Source organism: Procambarus clarkii, chromosome 30, assembly GCF_040958095.1.
Source record: "Procambarus clarkii isolate CNS0578487 chromosome 30, FALCON_Pclarkii_2.0, whole genome shotgun sequence".
In the NCBI taxonomy this organism is placed as follows: Eukaryota; Metazoa; Arthropoda; class Malacostraca; order Decapoda; family Cambaridae; genus Procambarus; species Procambarus clarkii.
The window spans coordinates 20,207,360-20,222,745 of NC_091179.1; the positions used below are offsets into that span (position 1 = coordinate 20,207,360).

General features: G+C 52.5%; 1 protein-coding gene across 10 annotated transcripts in view; it reads left to right on the forward strand.

Moving 5' to 3' along the window:
- Positions 1 to 15,386, forward strand: part of LOC123765432 (orphan steroid hormone receptor 2) — a 217,852-nt gene that overhangs the window by 120,331 nt on the left and 82,135 nt on the right. The window contains exon 2 of one of the 10 annotated variants that reach the window (XM_069334019.1): positions 10,623 to 10,701. The exons of the other annotated variants lie outside the window; for them this stretch is intronic. The gene's annotated coding sequence lies outside the window, so the exon portion shown is untranslated. The remainder of the gene's footprint in view (positions 1 to 10,622; positions 10,702 to 15,386) is intronic. 10 annotated transcript variants of the gene reach the window in all.

Below are 15,386 nucleotides of genomic sequence, written 5' to 3' on the forward strand. Positions count from 1 at the left end.
GGTCATAACTGTCATTCCCCACTGGCGGGGTCCAGGACGGAGGGGGGAGGGAGGAGTTTAGTGGGGAGAGAGAGAGAAAGAGAGAGAGAGAGAGAGAGAGAGAGAGAGAGAGAGAGAGAGAGAGAGAGAGAGAGAGAGAGGGGGGGGGAGGGGGGGAAGCTGTGAACTTGATACTCTGTAGGAAGTTTGATGAGTGTGGGGGGGGGGGGGGGGGGAGGGGAGAGAGAAGAGGGGGTATTCATCCCATGGGGCTGGGAAGGGGGGGATGATTCTCTGAAGGCTAGGTACTCACCTAACCTCGCTTGCGTAGGTTGAGTTTCAGCTCTGTGTTCCCGCCTCTCGACGCCTAATCAACAGGTTCCATCATATATATATATATATATATATATATATATATATATATATATATATATATATATATATATATATATATGTCGTACCTAGTAGCCAGAACGCACTTCTCAGCCTACTATGCAAGGCCCGATTTGCCTAATAAGCCAAGTTTTCATGAATTAATGTTTTTTCTACTACCTAACCTACCTAACCTAACCTAACTTTTTCTGCTACCTAACCTAACCTATAAAGATAGGTTAGGTTAGGTAGGGTTGGTTAGGTTTGGTCATATATCTACGTTAACTTTAACTCCAATAAAATAAAATTGACCTCATACATAATGAAACGGGTAGCTTTATCATTTCATATGAAAAATATTAGAGAAAATATATTATTTCAGGATAACGTGGCTTATTAGGCAAATCGGGCCTTGCATAGTAGGCTAAGAAGTGCGTTCTGGCTACTAGGTACGACATATATATATATATATATATATATAATATATATATATATACAAATTCCGTTTCCCACATATTCCTCCACCACACATACACATTAATCTCTCCATGGCCCTCACCTTGCGGTTGTCTGGCCAGGATTTCGGGGCTCTAACGTCCGCGCGGCTCGGTTCCCCCGACCAGGGGCTGCTCCTGGTAGCTGGACTGGTCAACCAGACTGTTGTTGGACGCGCGGCTAGCTGCTCGCTGCCCTGACCTATGAATCACACAGCCTGGTTGATCAGGTATATTTTGGAGGTGTTTCATCAAGTTCTCTCTCTCTCTCGAACACTGTGAGCTTGAACCCCTTATGTGTCGTGAACCTCTGCTGGGGGGTGGGGGGGGGGGGGGAGAGGGGGGGGTAGGAAGGGGGGGGAGAGGAGGTGGTGGGGGGTGCATGAACAACTTTGTTCGGCATGTCACTTTTTTTTTTCTTCCCATTCAGTTTTCCTCCACTGCGTCACTTTCCATATCCGCGAATACCTTCCTCTCTCCTGGTGTCACTTGCCACTTTCCTACTCCTTGTCTGCGTTACTTGACCTCGGAGGTCACTGACCTCGGAGGTCACTGACCTCGGAGATCACTGACCCCGGAGGTCACTGACCCCGGAGGTCACTGACCATACATGCCACTTCCATTGAGCATTTGGTCCTCTGTCCTAACAGTATTGGTCAGTCATGCTTAACCATTTGCGATTCTTAAGAACCTTTAAGAACATGACTTGGTCTCTTAATACTGTGATTCTTTGTGCGTGGGAGAGAGAGAGAGAGAGAGAGAGAGAGAGAGAGAGAGAGAGAGAGAGAGAGAGAGAGAGAGAGAGAAGGTCCTCCACCACAGGGAGAGGGAGAGAGAGAGAGAGAGAGACAGAGAGAGAGAGGAGGTCCTCCACCACAGGGAGAGAGAGAGAGAGAGAGAGACGGTCCTCCACCACAGGGAGAGGGAGAGACAAGGAGGTAGCAGCCATGGGAGGCGGAGGTCATACACCGTGACAAGACGGGAGCTGTTGAACATGGGCGTGTGTGAGGTAGGGCGTGGGCGTGAAGCACCTTAAGTAAGGCGTTAGGAGGTGAGTTATCACACCCCCAGCATGTCCCCGGCACGCTGCTTCTCACACCACTATACCTCCATCACTGGCTCATGCTGCCACACCATGGGGCGGGAACGCATGCTGGCACACCATGGCACGGGAACGCATGCTGCCACACCATGGGACGGGAACGCATGCTGCCACACCATGGGACGGGAACGCATGCTGCCACACCATGGGACGGGAACGCATGCGGGCACACCATGGGACAGGAACGCATGATGCCACACCATGGGACGGGAACGCATGCTGGCACACCATGGGACGGGAACGCATGCGGGCACACCATGGGACAGGAACGCATGATGCCACACCATGGGACGGGAACGCATGCTGGCACACCATGGGACGGGAACGCATGCGGGCACACCATGGGACAGGAACGCATGATGCCACACCATGGGACGGGAGTTCCCATCATGGGAGGGGAAACGCATGACGAACGGAGTGAGAGGGAGAGACACGGATAGGAAGTCAGGATAACACTGTGTGGGGGGGAGGGGGGGAGGGGGCTCTATAATTGGAGAGGTTGAGGGGGTTCAGTGGCCTGACGGCCCAGTCTCTGAGGTAGCCTGGATCACGACGTGATTGATCAGACTATTATTGGTCGCTGCTGCAGGCTAATACGACGCAGGAGGAACCGGGAAGCAGGGGCAAGGTAGGAACCAAGAGGTTGGAATAGAGGGCGGTAGTGTGCAGGAATATCCCACCCTAGAGAGCGCTATAGTGTCCGTGGAGTGACACGAGGCTGCCATCTTTACTCTCACGGCTTTTTATACTTGCTCTTTTTGTCTTTAAATGTAAACCATCATTCGTTTAGTATTCTGTTGCTGTAGACACTAGGGAGGCCTAGCCTAGGAGACCTAGCCTAGGGGGCCTAGGCTATGGGAGGCCTAGGCTAGGGGGGGGCCTAGGCTAGGAGGCCTAGGCTAGGGAGGCCTAGGCTAGGAGGCCTAGCCTAGGGGCTTAGGCCAGGGGGGGCCTAGGCTACAGGAGTGCAGGTGAGGCGCGTGTTGTATGGGGAGGTGTCAGAACGTTTGGGTACTCACCACAACACAGGACCTGCAACTTGTCTACCCTGAACCTCGTCTTGTACCGTGTGAGCCACTCAAGACACTAGCTGTCAGTGTCGAGGAATGTCCGGTATCCTCTATTTCCCCCCCCCCCCCTCGCATAAAGGCGTCAGTGTCATCTTGTAACGATGACATGGAACTAGTTAGTGTCTTACATTAAGAGGAGACAGGAGCAAGGACTACTTGTGTTGTACATCGCTCCACTTTGCCAGTTATTCCTGTTGTGTAACAACACTGCCCCCACCCATGGGCACACGTGCCAAGGGTCATAGAGAGGTCACGTGGCAACTAAGACATAGTGGTGTGGCAACAGTGAGAGGCCGGAGCGCCTTGGATCTGACCCCCACTGGTCCAGGGGGGTCATGTAGACACCGTGACTCCGTCCCGAGTCTTGTGGTGTGCCCTGCCAGTCTTTCTAAGATTAGTAGGATGTTTAATTAGGTCTGAGATGTTTTTGGACCTGCTCCGTCGTCGCCTCGTTGTGGAGTGGGTGTATAGAACGTGTTTTGTCCCCGTTGGGTGTCTCGCCGGTGTGTAGCCTGTCTCAGGGGATGTTCTTGGTAGAGCAGCTGGTGAGAGGGACAGCGGCAGGAGGTAGTGACAGGGAGCGTGACATCTGAGGGAATAAGATATAGGGAAACGTAAGAGGGATTGAGATAGGGAATGACAAAGTGGAGGGAGAGGAGAGGTGGTGACCCCAGAGTATGGGGAGGGAGGAGGGTGACCCCCGAGTATGGGGAGGGAGGAGGGTGACCCCAGAGTGGGGAGGGAGGGAGGAGGAGGGTGACACATGAGGGACAAAGGGCCGGGCTGGAGTTCTAAAGGTGATGGCATTCAGAGCGGGAGTTTTTTGGTGAGTGACCAGCTGTCCTGGCTGGCGGCGGCGACCCGGGCCTCCACCACCATCACCACCACCACCACTACAACCATCACCACACATGGTGGTGGTGGTGGTTGTAGTGGTCACACAATCACAGAAGCCTTAGAGGAAAAGCAAAATGCAGAAGTTGTAGACACAGACTTTGCAAAGGCATTAGACAAATGTGACCATGGAGTGATAGTCCATAAAATGAGATCAGTAGGAATAACGGGTAAAGCGGGGCGTTGGATTTTCAACTTTCTGTCAAATAGAGTTCAGGGAGTGACGGTAAATCAAGTAAGATCAAGCTCAGGTGCAGTGAAAAGCTCTGTACCCTCAGGACACAGTCATTGCACCGCTGCAATTTCTCATTCTTATCTCGGATATAGACAAAAATACCAGTCACAGCTTCGTGTCATCCTTTGCAGATGATACAAAAATCAGCATGAAAATTGTCACTGTAGAATTCACTGGAAAACTTCAGGTAGATGTAAGTAAAGTATTCGATTAGGCAACTGAATATAACATGATGTTTAACGGTGATACGTTCCAGGTACTGAGGTATAGCTTAACCCGCCAAACACACACCGAAACTATGACGGTGGTACAACGTTCGAACAAGTTTTAACACCTCCTAACCAGTTATAGCAACCAATATAGCAAGTTGTAACAACGTTCTAATACGTCATAAACGCGTTAAGCCAAGATGTAACAACTTTATTACAAGTTGTAACAAGCGGAAAATAGGGACAGTTTCGGTTTGTGTTTCCATATGGTGTAAACGAGAAACTTAAACGAAGCACAAGGTACAGGACACAATCACACACAATCATAGAAGGAAAACAACATGTAAATCATCTGGGAATTATGATGTCTGACGACCTGACATTTACTGAACATAACCGAGCAAATATAGTGGCGGCGGCGGCCAGGACAATGATAGGATGGATTATGAGAACGTTCACATCCAGGGACCCCACAGCAATGCTAACACTATCTAAATCACTGGTGCTGTCCCGTCTTGAGTACTGCTCAATACTCACTTCCCCTTTCACAGCAGGAGAGATTTCTGAAATAGAGGGAATACAGAGAACATACACGGCACGCATAGAAACGATAAAAGACCTAAATTATTAATACCTAAATACATGGAAGATACTGGAAGGTCAGGTCCCAAATTTGCACAGTAGAATAACAACACACTGGGGTAAAAGACACAGAAGGAAATGCAAAATCACCCTCCCAGCAAGCATTAGAAATATTATCGGAACAAAAGTGGATATCTTCAAGAAGCATTTAGATAAGTTCTTGCAAGAAGTTCCGGACTAACCAGGCTGTAGTGTTCCTGCGGGCCCCACATATCCACTACCAGCATCCCTCACCATCCTCGCCATTACCACTATAGACTCACCATCAGTATCACCACCACGACCTCGCTTCAGTGTATCCATCCGGGCTGCAGTTTTCATTGGTTATAATTTTGAAAAGGAAATCACTTACAGTGTGTCGCCCAGAGATGGGTGAGTGTTGTTGATGAGGTGATGGCGGCCGCCGCCCTCACACTATGCCGAGTCATCCATCTATTGTGAGGGAAAGGCTCTCTCCCTCCCCTACCCGTCTCTCTCTCCTTCTCTGGTGAGACCTGGAGAGAACTGTGTGTTGCTCAGGTATTGGTGAAGTGTTACACTGTGGTGTTCTTGCTTGGTGACCCTCCCTCGGGTGTCCCTGGGGGCATCCAGGGACCCTGAGGTGTCCCTGGGGACCTCAGGGACCCTGAGGTGTCCCTGGGGGCCCTCAGGGACCCTGAGGTGTCCCTGGGGCCCTCAGGGACCCTGAGGTGTCCCTGGGGGCCTCAGGGACCAGAGCCCGATATTAGATAACCCCTGGTTTTCTCCCTCTACCGGGTCAGTTAGCTCTCTTGTCCTCCCTTCCCCGAGATTAAATACGGACAACTCTATAGAGGGTCCTGCCCCATCCCTGCCCCCTGTCCCATCCCTGCCCCCTGCCCGCCCCCTGCCCCAGCCCTGCCCCCTGCCCGCCCCCTGCCCCAGCCCTGCCCCCTGCTCCATCCCTTCCTCACTCACTGTGCCCGCTTAGCTACCCAACACACACACACACACACACACACGTCGTGTCAGCAAGGCGTACTGCCCGCCTGCTAAAAACTTTTTTCTTTGGCTTTACCCCTACATCTTCTTTACTCCCCCCCTCCCCCAGAAAAAAAGGTGATTCTGGATTGCTTAATTCAGTGTTAACTCCCGAAACCTTCTCCAGGTAGTACTTCAACCCTTTGTTCTCTCTTAAAAAAAAAGAAGGCTGGTGGAATCAGGCCAATTGCCGTTGACAACACCCTCCGACGCCTCATAGCTAACGCTGCAGTGAGATCAATCAACCAGGAAGCACCCATCATGTTGAAACCTAATCCCCCCTACGCTGTGAAGCTGGAGCACGCGCAGCACGCGCAGCACGCGCAGCACGTGCATACATTGTCAGTCTCTGAGACCAGCAGGCGCATGTTAAGCTGAACTTTAAAAATGCCCTCAATCAAGTCAGAAGAGACGCGGTCCTCGACCTGCACACAGCCATTTCCATCCCTTCTATTCGTTCATCTAATCATGCTACAGTGGTGGCTTTAAGCTTCTTTTCGGGGAGCGTGAAATAGACTCGTGTGAAGGAGTCCAACAAGGTGATCCCTTAGCTCCCCTTCTTTTTTCCTTAGCTATCAAAGAGGTCACTGATAGTGTGACAAGCGAGCTAAACATCTGGTACCTGCATGATGACACTCTCGCCGGAACCCCAGACATTATAGAGGATATATGGAAAATCCAGGAGCTATGCCATGCTGAATGCTGCAACGTCAGATATGGAGAAAACCTGCAACAGAGTGGTGGGTGCCCCCCATGCAGGGGACGGATTTGCTTTTGACAGTACTCTTGCCTTCAGCAGGCACACGTCTAGATCCAGAGACCCTCCGTGTAGCAGTGGCCCTCCGCCTTAGTGCCCCAGTTCACACTAAATACAAGTGTATTTGCCACAGTGTGGTAGCTGACCAATATAGATTGTATGGGGCTGCACTGTGACGCTCCAAAGGATGGCGTGCAAGACACAATGAAGTTAATGATATCAACAGGAACCCTTGCTACAGGTCAGTGCTCAGCAGAGAGAGAACCTCACAGCCTTAAGTGGATGTGAGGTATCCGCTCATCGGGACACCTGTCTGTCTGTCTCTCTGTCTCTCTCATGCACACAAGGTTATGAAACAGCGCCCCCTCAACATAAGGAATGGGGAATGGAGATTAGTAAAAATGGGAATGTAGCAATAATTAGTTATTTGAGCGGCCTCCAACTGTCGTCCCCACGCTCGAGGGTGAGGGAAGGGGCCGCCATACAAAAGGGAGCGAGGGGAGAGAAAGAGAGAGAGGGAGAGAGGAACTCTGTGAGTGCCGAATTTCAGGCTGGGAGTGTAATTGGGAGAGGGAGGGAGAGTTGAAGTGGTTTAGTCCAGCAGATCGGGTGCAGGGAGGAGGAGGAGGAGCTTAGTGTGGGATTATCCTGGTGTAGAGAGGCGGCATGGGAAGTGCAGGCAGTAAGTAATTAATGTCATCCCGTAGGGAGGGGGGGGGGGTGCAGGTGTGGCGCAGTGTGTGTGTGGGGGGGGGGAGGGTGTGGGGTGTGGAGGTGTGGCGCAAGGTCGCCCCATCCGGAAGGTGAAGCTATATATGGTGTTGATGTGGTTTTGCGGTACCTCTCTCAGTTACAGCCCCGCTCCTGTGCCAGGTACGTCCACTACGGGCTCACCATAGCCCGTGCTACTTGCAACTTTTAGGTTCCCCAGTAGCTGAATCTTAAACAACAACAACAACAACGTTTTGCGGTACTAGACTCAGCCTTCACCTCTACACTAGTCCGCCCCCCTGGACCAGGGGGAGCCTCGACCCCCCCAACATTAACCCCCTACACTTGACTGCGTGTCCTGCTTGTGTCCCTTGAGTGTCAACTTGACAGGGTATACCCTAAGGATGCACTTGGATCAGACGACCAAGTGGAGTGCCAGAGTTAAGCAGACATGCAGCTCCTACATCTATATCTCCTTAGGTATTCTAGTATACCAAATACCTCCTTAGGTATTCTAGTATACCGAATACCTCCTTAGGTATTCTAGTATACCTAATACCTCCTTAGGTATTCTAGTATACCTAATACCTCCTTAGGTATTCTAGTATACCGAATACCTCCTTAGGTATTCTAGTATACCTAATACCTCCTTAGGTATTCTAGTATACCTAATACCTCCTTAGGTATTCTAGTATACCGAATACCTCCTTAGGTATTCTAGTATACCTAATACCTCCTTAGGTATTCTAACCTAAGTGACGTAAAGTACTCATGGAAGTGTGTACGCTGATATATAAAACAGGATCAGCAGCTGTAAATATCATTAATTAAGTAAGTACCCGATGCCTACCTTGAGGTGCTTCCGGGGCTTAGCCTCCCCGCGGCCCGGTTGTCGACCAGGCCTCCTCGTTGCTGGACTGGTCAACCAGGCTGTTGGACGCGGCTGCTCGCAGCCTGACGTATGCTGGTTTAGGGCATCTCACCACCTGACTCACCCAGGTGTCTTCAAGACGACACCCCCCCCCCCCACATAATCCCTCACACACTATATATGTATTAACACGTGTGATGAGTTTGTAATAAAAGTATTTTTCTACCCACTGGGATCTGGTAAACATCATTTGTGTTGGTGTCCTTTGCTCTACCGCTCACAGGACGAGTATAGGGTGCACAGTAAACTACCAGTTTCTTTCGGCAACAATTAAATTGGTCTACGAAATCTATGACCCACCGGACTGTAGTGTCCAGGTGGGGGAAGATGTTCCACCAAATCAAAGACCTTGGCTAAAGGCAGATATACACACACAGACAGTCACACTGAAAGAAACCTTGTTGGTTTCTTGGTGGGTAGGTAGGCCTGGTCGACGACCGGGCCGCGGGGACGCTAAGCCCCGGAAGCACCTCAAGGTAAGGAGACGGGGCCGCGGGCGTGGTACACTGCCGCTGACTTCAGGTTACGTCAACCTTAAGCCTGTGTAACCTAACTGATCGTACCGTGTCAGTGACCTCGACCCACGCCCTCGTCCCTTCCCCGGACGGGAGGTCACGTGCCCCGCCGCCCAAATGTGTAATGAGGTGGCTGTGTATGTCATTTGCATTAAGTCAAATCATTGCAGCTGCGGGCCTCTTGTCTCAGGGCCTGGGAGTGAGTGAGTGAGTGAGAGGCTCGACTGAGTCAGGGCTTACCAGTAGTATTCCAATGAATCTTCCTACATTACTCTGCCTCACGCTGCTTCGCGTCGCGTGCAAGCATCGTCAGTTGGGTCACCACACCCCCGACAGTATTGGAGGTAGACAGTTTACACAAGGTACGAACTGTAAACTAAATCTGGTGTAAAGTCGGGAGGCCGTGGGCGTTGTTACAGTAAGAGAACACTCTGTAATCATCAGAGGGCCACGACTCTTCAGCCTCCTGCCAGCAGTTATGAGGAGCACTGGTTGTGCGCGCCTCAGGGGGGGGGGGAGCACACAGACAAGCAACCTCATGGACCAGATAACCAGTGAGGAAGGTAAAGGTCAAGCAAGCAGTAACTATCCCAGTCCGTCTACAGGGAGTCTTAGTTACAGAAATTAGAATACTGTGTCATAACTTAGGGTTGTCGCACTCTGTAGTGGTAGTAGTTAGTGTTCCACAGTCGTGGTGACACCGTGCCTGCGGGTCCCACTGGCCACGGGAAGCTGCTTCTACTGCTCCATGTCACTGGCGTAGAATTTAAGGTTAGAAATGGTGAGCAAATGATAATATTGGATAGTAAGGAAGTAAAGAGAAATGTCCCTATTTAACTTGTTCATAAACTCGGCAAGAATAGTATTTGCCACATCTATGGCAAGCAATATTGCAACCCATGGATGGCAAGCACAGTCCTGTAGAATGGGCACTGGCAATGCATGCAGTCAAATGCCTAAACTATTAAGACTCTCGAAATCCACCACATACTTTCCGTAGAGCGAAGACGAGAAAGATTTAAAATAATGTACACCTGGAAAATACCCAACACCGAAGTAATTTCCCAGAGGTACTTGTAGCCGAGCCCAAGCCTAGCGGTGGTAACATCTGGAAGTCCGCTAACCTTATTGGATGACCCATGAATTGAATTGAAGCAATTTCTTATGAAAACCGAGAGGAAAGGGAATTGTCAAGGGGAAAGCGCCAAGCCATTACGACTGTATAGCACTTGGAAGGGGTCACGATAAGGATTTTGGGATGGGACGGGGGGGGGGGGGAAGGAATGGTGCCCAACCACTTGGACGGTCGGGGATTGAACGCCAATCTACATTAAGCGAGACCGTCGCTCTACCGTCCAGCTCAAGTGGTTGGTAGGCATGATATAATGTGTCGAAGTGCTCCACTGAGGTGTGACTGGAGTAAGTTGCACCGACTGGCCGGCCCCACAAGCTGCCCTACAAGATGAGTACAAGACAGGTGACGGCATCTAGTAATTGCGGAAAATCAGAATTGAAGGGTAGTGCATATCACCCTTCGTAGAGTGCGGGGGTTTTCACTCTCTTAGGGGGTCAAAATTAGTCTTCGCGGTGCGTGGGTCACTCTCTCCACGGGGGGTTGTCTTCACGGGGGCGCAGGTAAAAGCCTGCGTTGCTAATCAGTGTTTTCTCGTCTCCGTAATCACATTAACGAGCTTTTCATTTTCTGCCTGCAGGTAAGCCGGGGCTGCCAACACTGGGACGAACACTACACCTGGCGCAGGTGTACAGGGATGGGTACAGGACGCGACTCATGTAAGTGTTTGTCCAGGTGCTCACTCTGCCTACTCCTGTGCTTGGGCACTGCTACTTCACCACACCCAGCACCTGTTCATGCATTTTATCAGCAGTAATGTGAGAGTTTGCTTGTGTGATGGAGCAAGGTGGTGGTGGAGCCGCTGGCTGGTGGTGGCGACGACGCTTGGAGTAGGTGGGTGTTGAGGGGGTGTTGGAGGAGGATGGAAGAGGGAGGCAGCACGGGCCACTGCTCACCATAATGGTGATGGTTGGTAATGACACACGCCGCCCCAGCGTTACCCGCACCCGCTCCTCGCCGACAGGTGAGGAGCGGCTGCCTCCACGGCCTCCTGGCTGCCTCCTCGGCCTCCTGGCTGCCTCCTCGGCCTCCTTGGCCTCCTGGCTGCCTCCTGGCTGCCTCCACGGCCTCCTGGCTGCCTCCACGGCCTCCTTGCTGCCTCCTCGGCCTCCTGACCGCCTCCTCGGCCTCCTGGCTGCCTCTCGGGCCTGCATCTCCTCCTCTGATTAAACATGTATGTTCACTTAGGTGGTTGTGTCTTTCCTGGCACCCTGACTCTTCCCCAACTGTTGAACCATCCAACTGAACCCTCCTCTTCCTCCTGCTGCTGTGTGTCTGCCAGCTCCCCAGAGCTCGCGTGTACCACTCTTCATGCACCAAGGATATAGGCCTAATAACACCGTGCCATGCAGCAAAGTTCATGTGAGCAACTGGCATCTTGAGTGCAGCAACACGCCCCTCACACGTGTATGAGGCAGGTGTATCTTGGGAGAGCCTCGCCAGCCTCCGGCGTTACTGCCGCCTTTTGACCACCTCCGGTAACTGCTCTCACACCTTGTCTGCCTCTCACACCTTGTCTGCCTCTTCAAGGGTTGACAACCCTCTCCGTGAGAGCCTCACGACGGGAACACATTCCTTTCACTGCCTCTGGTCGATTACCCTTCGTGTCTCCCGCGCTCGCTCTCTCTCCCACCATCTCAACCCTCCCACCTGCTGACCACTCCTCACTCTACCAGCACAGGAAGGCGTCGTCCACATGAGGAAGGCGTCACCCACCTGAGGAAGGCGTCGTCCACCTGAGGAAGGCGTCGTCCACCTGAGGAAGGCGTCGCCCCACCTGAGGAAGGCGTCGCCCCACCTGAGGAAGGCGTCGTCCACCTGAGGAAGGCGTCATCCACCTGAGGAAGGCGTCGTCCACCTGAGGAAGGCGTCGTCCACCTGAGGAAGGCGTCGTCCACCTGAGGAAGGCGTCACCCCACATGAGGAAGGCGTCGTCCACATGAGGAAGGCGTCGTCCACCTGAGGAAGGCGTCGTCCACCTGAGGAAGGCGTCGTCCACCTGAGGAAGGCGTCACCCCACATGAGGAAGGCGTCGTCCACCTGAGGAAGGCGTCGTCCACCTGAGGAAGGCGTCGTCCACCTGAGGAAGGCGTCGTCCACCTGAGGAAGGCGTCGTCCACCTGAGGAAGGCGTCGTCCACCTGAGGAAGGCGTCGTCCACCTGAGGAAGGCGTCGTCCACCTGAGGAAGGCGTCGTCCACCTGAGGCAGGCGTCGTCCACCTGAGGAAGGCGTCACCCCACCTGAGGAAGGCGTCGTCCACATGAGGAAGGCGTCGTCCACATGAGGAAGGCGTCGTCCACATGAGGAAGGCGTCACCCCACATGAGGAAGGCGTCGCCCCACATGAGGAAGGCGTCGCCCCACATGAGGAAGGCGTCGCCCCACATGAGGAAGGCGTCGTCCACCTGAGGAAGGCGTCGCCCCACCTGAGGAAGGCGTCGCCCCACCTGAGGAAGGCGTCGTCCACCTGAGGAAGGCGTCGTCCACCTGAGGAAGGCGTCGTCCACCTGAGGAAGGCGTCGTCCACCTGAGGAAGGCGTCGTCCACCTGAGGAAGGCGTCGTCCACCTGAGGAAGGCGTCGTCCACCTGAGGAAGGCGTCGTCCACCTGTCGCATGCTAGTGACCGGAGGGTTGCGGCGCCACCTGCTGGAGAGGTGTTCCCGGACCGGACGCGGTGGCCGGCTGCTTTACAATGTACTTGTAGTTTACCTTAAGACAGTTTCGAGAGTTCTACAGTAAGAACAGCCTGGGACCAACCAGAGACCAGGCAGGGACCTGGAGCACCAGGTCCACCACCTGGAGCATACCTGTAGAAGGTTTTGGGAGTTCTACTCCCCTTTTGCACCTTGTATTCCTTACCTGAAGATGTTCCAGAGTGGAATGAAACGTAGGACGTATACCCTTCAATAATCATTACAGTTTCTGTACCATGCATTTCGGCAACTTGATTGCTCTTCTTAATCCCGAGAATAAGACAGTAGTGAGAAGCATAGAAAGCTCATATTATAAGATCAATAATGCTAGCTATGCTGTCATATTTAACAAAATATGCTTAAAGGAATGCTACCTCCTGCAGGAGGTAGTGGAGGTCCTGCAGGAGGTATAGTGGTGGCCGTGAAGGAGGTATAGTGAAGGTCCTGCAGGAGGTATAGTGGTGGCCGTGAAGGAGGTATAGTGGAGGTCCTGCAGGAGGTAGTGAAGGTCCTGCAGGAGGTAGTGGTGGCCGTGAAGGAGGTATAGTGGAGGTCCTGCAGGAGGTAGTGAAGGTCCTGCAGGAGGTAGTGAAGGTCCTGCAGGAGGTAGTGGTGGCCGTGAAGGAGGTATAGTGGTGGCCGTGAAGGAGGTATAGTGGAGGTCCTGCAGGAGGTAGTGAAGGTCCTGCAGGAGGTAGTGAAGGTCCTGCAGGAGGTAGTGAAGGTCCTGCAGGAGGTAGTGGTGGCCGTGAAGGAGGTATAGTGGAGGTCCTAGCAGGGCAACTTCCGGGACACTCAGCATTTAGGTCATTATTTCCGCTAGCCAGCGGTGGCCACCTTCCGATGCCGCCCTGAGACGACTTCCGCCGGCCATGACCACACTGCCGGAGCCTTGTTCTGCCACCGTGACCTTCTCCGTCATGACCTTCCCTCTCACTATGACCTCCCCCTCTCTCCCTCGGACCTCTCCTCTCCCCTCTGGCCCTCTTCTTCCTTTGCTCTCCTCGTGACCTAAATTGTATACCTTTCCCTCACCGTCTGTCCCGTCTTTCCCTTTCCTGGGTATTATTCCTATTATGGCCCACCCCCCTCATCCTTTATCTCTTTTTCCTCATTCTTTTCTCCTCGTACTTATCTACCTCTCCCTCCTGTTCCTCTTTATTCCGTCCCTCTTTATTCTCCTCCTGTCCCTCCTTCTCTTCCTCCCCAAGTCAGTCTTCCAGTTAATGGTCCTACAATTATCCTTTCATATCGCCATCTTGGATAACTTATGGAATATTTACAGTCGCATCACCCAGGGTCTTCCTGGGGACTGTGGCGCCCTGTGTCTTGTGTCGGAGGCTGTCTTGTGTCGGAGGCTGTCTTGTGTCGGAGGCTGTCTTGTGTCGGAGGCTGTCTTGTGTCGGAGGCTGTCTTGTGTCGGAGGCTGTCTTGTGTCGGAGGCTGTCTTGTGTCGGAGGCTGTCTTGTGTCGGAGGCTGTCTTGTGTCGGAGGCTGCCTTGTGTCGGAGGCTGTCTTGTGTCGGAGGCTGCCTTGTGTCGGAGGCTGTCTTGTGTCGGAGGCTGTCTTGTGTCGGAGGCTGTCTTGTGTCGGAGGCTGTCTTGTGTCGGAGGCTGTCTTGTGTCGGAGGCTGTCTTGTGTCGGAGGCTGCCTTGTGTCGGAGGCTGTCTTGTGTCGGAGGCTGTCTTGTGTCGGAGGCTGTCTTGTGTCGGAGGCTGTCTTGTGTCGGAGGCTGTCTTGTGTCGGAGGCAGCTGTCCTGGACCATTCTCATGTCGATTGTGAACCGACAATCGACTTGAGAATGGTCCAGGACGGACCGAAACGTCATCGTCCCTTCACTCTCTAGTGTGTGGTCTGGTCAACACTGAAGTCTTATTTGGCTGTGTATGAGATGTCAACTCCAGCTTGGCTAACTTATAAATTGTAAACGTTGGTGGACCAACCTTGTAAGCTGTAAACTGGGTTACCTTGTGAGGTGTAAACTCTAGCAGTTTGGCCTTAAGAGTTGTGACACCTGACTTGGTTTTTTAGTGTGTGGGGGTGGGGGGGGGGGGAGGAAGGAGGTTAGCGTGAGGGAATGCGACTGTGGAAAGACTACTGGGAAGGGGGAGGGAGAGGGGGAAGGGGAGGGAGAGCGGGAAGGGGAGGGGGAGGGCTTCGCATCCAGTCAGTGATTTGACTCAGCGAAAAGCAGTCGTCCCCCCCCTCCCCCTCTCTTCTGTTTGTAAACAAAGGCACGTGGTTGCTCCTTGATGACATCTCTGATTGATTAGGTGAGAATGGTTTTTGTGGAGTTTTCTACCTGGAATGTAGAGTTTTTAGGTTGTGTTGGGGATTATATCTGTTTAATAATGCTGGTGGTGATGGTAGGAATTACGATTGTGGTGGTGTGATGTTTGTGTGTTGTGGTTGGTGAAAATGGTTATTAAAGCCCGTGTTGGTGAAGAGAGGTGACGCTGAGAATAATATAATGATGACAGCAAGTTTATTGCCCTCATAGTGTTGGTGGTAGGTGTCGTAGATGGAGACGAAGGGGTCGTGATGTTGGTGGAGTGATGTTTGATCTACACAGACATTGTAAAGGCATTTGAGAAGTGTGCCCATGGAGTGATAGCCCATGATATGAGATCGAGAGGAATAACGGGTAAG